Source organism: Octopus sinensis, linkage group LG16, assembly GCF_006345805.1.
Source record: "Octopus sinensis linkage group LG16, ASM634580v1, whole genome shotgun sequence".
Taxonomy (NCBI): domain Eukaryota; kingdom Metazoa; phylum Mollusca; class Cephalopoda; order Octopoda; family Octopodidae; genus Octopus; species Octopus sinensis.
The window spans coordinates 2,234,183-2,240,182 of NC_043012.1; the positions used below are offsets into that span (position 1 = coordinate 2,234,183).

At 37.2% G+C, this 6,000-nt stretch overlaps 1 protein-coding gene across 1 annotated transcript in view; it reads right to left on the bottom strand.

Moving 5' to 3' along the window:
* Positions 1–6,000, bottom strand: part of LOC115220491 (CUE domain-containing protein 2-B) — a 111,756-nt gene that overhangs the window by 104,932 nt on the left and 824 nt on the right. The window lies entirely within an intron of this gene.

Consider the following 6,000-nt stretch of genomic DNA (forward strand, 5'->3'; position numbering starts at 1 on the left):
TTGCAGTGCACCTGAACACAATAATTTCATTATTATTATTATTATTACTATTATTGTCATCGTCATTGTCATCATCATCATCATAACTCTCTTTTGCATATCCTCAAATCAGCTCTGTTGCTGTGTAGCCCCCAGACCAACCTTGACTGAGCAGCCAAATGTCATATAGGTAATTATTTGAATGGCAAGGAACCTCACAGATGCATCTCCACAGTCGTAGTATGTTTCCACCTTGCTGACGACTCTGCTGTACACTCCAACATGCAGTGGTGTAATATATGGGACACAGTGTAACAGTCTGTGATACTGCACTCTTTCCACAGTCCAATATATCTCATGCATGCTGAAAGGTTCTGCTGGTAGCCTCAGTGAAAGCAGGTAAGGTGGTGAACTCCAAGCACAATGGTTACTCTTCCTTTCTGCATTTTAATGGTTTCTATTATTGCACAGCGTTTAGAAGAAATGCTTGATACCTTTTATTCAAAATGTATTTTTTTGTACCCCTTGGAATGTGACATAAGTGATTCCAAACACCCAATATTTGACAACATGCCAAAATATTTGGTTAACAGAAGGTAATCTTTATATCCATGGCTGACTTGTTAGAACATGTTAAATTGGGTTTAAAGATTATGTTCTGGTATTAATACTACTTCCATCGTTAATAATTAATAGTTATCGTTTATCTTTTACTTGTTTCAGTTATTAGACTGTGGCTATGCTGGGGCACTGCCTTGAAGAGTTTTTAGTGAAATGAATTGACTCCAGTACTTTTTTTAAGCCTTGTACTTATTCTATTGGTCTTCTTGCTGAATTTCTAAGTTACATGGATGTAAACACACCAACACTAGTTGTCAAGCAGTAGTGGGGGAGAAACACACACACACACACGTATATACATGATGGACTTCTTTCAGTTTCTGTCTACCAAATCCATTCACAAGGCTTTGGTCAGCTCAAGGTTATAATAAAAGACAGTCTGCTCAAGGTGCCACACAGTGGGACTGAACCTGGAACCATGTGGTAGGGAAGCAATCTTCTTACTACCACACAACTTGTGCCTATATTTTTTTTGGTTAACATTTATTTCCAACATGAAGTTGGTGTGCTGCTGCTCTTATTGTTTAGCCCCGAGTCAGCCTTGACTGGGCAGCTGTATGATCAAAAGTGTTCCAACAGTGACCAAATTTTCTCTACTTAAAAATGGTAGTGAACTATTTCAGGACAATTTATTTGCTATTTCTAACAGGTTAAGCAATAGTATTGAGGACCCTCACATTCGCTTATGAAGTCTGGAAGTTCCTTCATAGCAGACCTATAATCAAAGTCATTTCAACCGTGATCATCTTGTTTTTCAGTATATCTATAACTACATTGTCTCATGTCACCTTCCGTTTTTTTTTCGGACAGCATGATGCATTTGAGAGAGATTTGCTACTTTTGAGGGATTAAACGGTTGAGTAGCAGCAACCTTTTTGCTTGTGGCCTTGTAATCTATGTAGATATAAGTCAGGCACAAGAAACGAAAGGGAAACGATATCATGCCAATCAGGAATCTAAACTGCATCACAGGGGTTCGGTTCAGTGGATAAGGAAATTACATCAACACGATGCTCCTCGTCAATAGTTAGAAGAATGAATAGGATGTTGTGGTTGTCATGGTTTTCATAAAGGCCTTTGTGACGTAAGTGAAATATTTCCTAGTGGAATTTGAAATCGAGTCGCAGATTCTGCTATACTAAGATACGCATCATCAGCAGCAGCAGTGGCAGTAGTAGTAGTAGTAGTAGTAGTAGTTGCTGATGTTTAGTTGGTCCAGGTCAAGCTTGATTGAGCAGACCTAATTTAAAAGCCTTTCCGTGCGGACCACCCTGCATTTTATTTTAGGGTATGAAGGACTGTTATCTAATGTCTGTCCTTCTCCGCTCTCAGACGATGAAATGTTATTTGAAAGAGAGAGATGCAGCTGCTATTTCTACCTGGTCGAGTGACCACATAAGATTTCCTAGTTGACTCGTTGCAGAAGTTGAAGGGTGATCTTGATTAAGTAGACTTGTAATTAAAATCACTTCAGTTATAACCACCACTCCATCCTTTAATCAGGCATTGTGTATCAAGAACTACATTATATTATGTCCTGTTTTACTTAAAACGGAAAGTTATGATTTGAGGGAGATTTGACAGCTATTTCTAGTAGATCGAATGACCGTGTAGAGGCACCATAAAGGAGAAAATGTAAATATTTTCTAATACTTTAGTGTCATTGTTAATGACAATGGGACAGGAATGAACTCCACAACCCAGTTTCCTCATAGACCCATAAACAAGGATAACACTGTAATCTTATAAGTAAAGCCACCGATTTTCTCACAAGTAAAAGACAAACAGAACGAATACACACACGCACACACACACACGCACACACACACACACACACACACACACACACACACACACACACACACACACACGTTCGTCTGACAAAGGCGAATACGCAGAAACTTCGAAGTTATTGTCAACATATTCCTTGAAAAAGTTTATGGATCAATCCAGTTTAATGTTTTAAAATGTTTTTGTCTTATATATAACTTGAGACGGAAAAAAAACAAACATATTATATGCGCATGCATGCGTGTGTGCGTACGCGTCTGTGCGTGCGCGTGCGTGCGTGAGTGTGTGTGTTTGTGTGTGTGTGTGTGTGTGCGTGTGTGCGTGCGTGTGTGTGTGCGTGTGCGTGTGTGTGTGTGCGCGAGTTCTCGTAGCAGTACCTGGCCTTGCCCGGGTTTATATTAACAGCACGACTACCCCCTCAACGCAATCTTATGATTAACCCTACCCCCTATTTTAGATAAATTACTTTGAAAAGATGCTGGCAGTCTTGGGTTAGATCGAGAATAATTACTGCAACGAAGCAATCCTTTTTCTAGAAAGCTTAAGTAAAAGCCATACGAGCCTACGTTATGACCTTCTTTCCAGAAAGATGTGCTCCTATGTGAAATTCCAGTCACTTAGGTGCAAAACTGTGACCTATAATTTAGAACATACATACTTCTTTCATGTATGTATGTTGTGCCAGTCTCTCTCTCTCTTTCTCTCTCTCTCTCTCTCTCTCTATCTATATATATATATATATATATATATATATATATATATATATATATATATATATATATATATATATATATATGCATACATCCACAAACATATATATACATATATATATGGAGAGAGAGAGAGAGAGATACACATATACAAACGTATATATATATATGTGTATGTATGTATGTATGTATGTATGTATGTATGTACGTACGTGCGTATGTATGTATGCATATGCTTGTGTGTGTGTGTGAAGGGTACAGCATTTATGTATGTGTCTATATGCTTCAGTGTATATATGAATGGAAGTCGAGCATGTTCCCAAACGAATCACTCCATGGGTCTATTATTTAGAGAAGATAGAATGCATGGACGCCTATGTGTTAGGCTTTATGCCCGAATGAATGAGGTTACGAGGGAGAGAGAAGAAAGAAAAGAAGAAGAAAAAAACAGTTCTACGTCGAGCTGCACCGCTGATTTTCCGCGAATCGATGACTGATGCAGACTGATCGAAGTATATGGACGGTGATGTATACTGCAATTAGTAGTGGCGGAGCAGAGCAGGGAGAAGAAAGGAAGAGAAACGGGAAGTGTGGAATTAAGGTTAGGAGCTGTAAAATATCACGAGAAAGAAAAGAGACACAAAAGGGAGAGAGCGAGAGAGAGGGATGGAGGGAGAAAATAAAGAAGAAAAAGAGGGAGAACGGAAATCGAAAGAGAGAAAGAGAGAGAGCGTAGAGACATAGAAAGAGAGAAATCAGGAATACAGAGAGAACGAGAAAATAAAGACAGAAAGCAGACATACAAAGAGAGAGAGAGAGAGAGAGCGCAAAGACGTTTGTGTGTGATGACGGAGGAGGCGGAAACCCTAAAACTTGCTCGATAAGAAACGAAGAATGAATCAAGCAGTTTTATGTTATGTTAATAACAATTAATAATTAGTAGAGGTGAAATACTGCCTTTCCCAAAAATTGCACGATATTGTTACACATATGCATATTAAATCGGTGTTAAGAGACAGACATATTTATCGAAGAAATAGAAGGAAATGAGTTAATATAGGAACATACGCAGCATACAGTAGCATTTTCTGGTCTTTTCCGCTACACACAGGCACATACTTTTGTACACAAAATATATTAATCAAGCATACACACACACACACACAATCTCTCTCTCTCTCTCTATATATATATATATATATACATATATATATATATATATATATATCCATGTATATAACACACATATATATAATGTGTATGAGTGAGTGTTTGCTGTCCGTTTGTGTGTGTATATACACACTAACATACACATTATACACACCTATACATTATACACTCACGTGCTCAAAGGCTGCAGGGGTATTTCACCGTGTATTATTATTATTAAAGAACAGAAAACCCCTCCCCGAATATTAACGTGTTGCATTCATTTAATCACTTAATCTCCCCCCTTCCCTTATATAAATACACACACACATATATACATGTATATTGGAAGAAGCTTGAATAAACATTTTTATTATTGCCTTTCTTTGAATTTTGTTTTAAATTGAGTAAATATATTTATTGTTCTAAGAACCCATCTGAAGTCCATATCAAACGGTATATGAATAAATAAATAACAAAAGATCATTCAACCGCCTTAAATTGCGTAAATCTCACAACTACACAGACGTTAGTCGGTTTATCTTTGGCTTCTTCCATCCACTAATTCGAATACCAACACAGCATTTCGACAAAATATCAGTTTTCTTTTCGTAACTGTGAAGGGTAAAGATTTTTTTCTTCTTTTTTTTAGGGGAGAGGGGACATGGTCTGCAGAAAATTGTGACGATCATGGCTTATTTTCACCCCCAAGGGCGTCAGAGACGTTAATATGACAGGAATCAAAAGGGCTGTTTTCCCCCCAGAAGGGGTAATAAAACTGAATTGCGGAAACACACGGATCTCCGACAGCTTAACCTCTTCCACACGACAGCAAGCAACTAGGTGAAATAATGACGATTATATAATAATTATAATAATGATATAAATGGTGATGATGATGATGATGATGATGATTTATGATGATGATAATGGTGATGATGATGGTGGTGATGGTGGTGGCAGTGATGAGGAAGATGATAATAAAAGTGACAGTGGTGATAATGATGGTGGTGGTGGTGGTGGTGGTGGTGGTGGTTGTGGTGGAGGTGATGATAATTATTATTTCTAGCATCAACTTTTATGGTCTGGTGATTTCTTACAGACACCAGAGATTCGGTGTTTTTATAGTGGAGGGAAAGACGATGTTATGAGATTTCATAATGTTCATGCCTTTCTCAAGGGCATTAGTGACATTAAAGCGAAACGAATTGAAATGGCTACAAGCCGGGGAGCTGAGAATCCGTTGATTATGATGTATTATAGAAATCAACAGGCATTGATCACCACTGTTCATGGTGATTGAACATTCGGAGACAGGGAGTGAAAGGAAATATTTCCATGAACCACCCCTATCTTCTCCCTTCCCAAAAACAAAAAAAGAAAGTAAATAAAAGGCATATAATAATTTCTTGAAAACGATGAGAATATTGATAATTATAAATGAATTATCTCTTTCAAAATGGAACATCAGAAAAGGCTATAAATAATGAATAAATCTGACGAAACAATGACATATACTCCTTACAGAGCAGATACGTATTACAGCAATTATCAACAAAGTTACACGTAGCTATTGATCATACATGCACATACATGCATACACATATACATACATACATACATACATACATACATACATACATACATACATACATACATACATACATACATATGTTTTACAAATATACATATATATTTCTTTACTGCCCACAAGGGGCTTACAAATATATATATATATATATATATATAT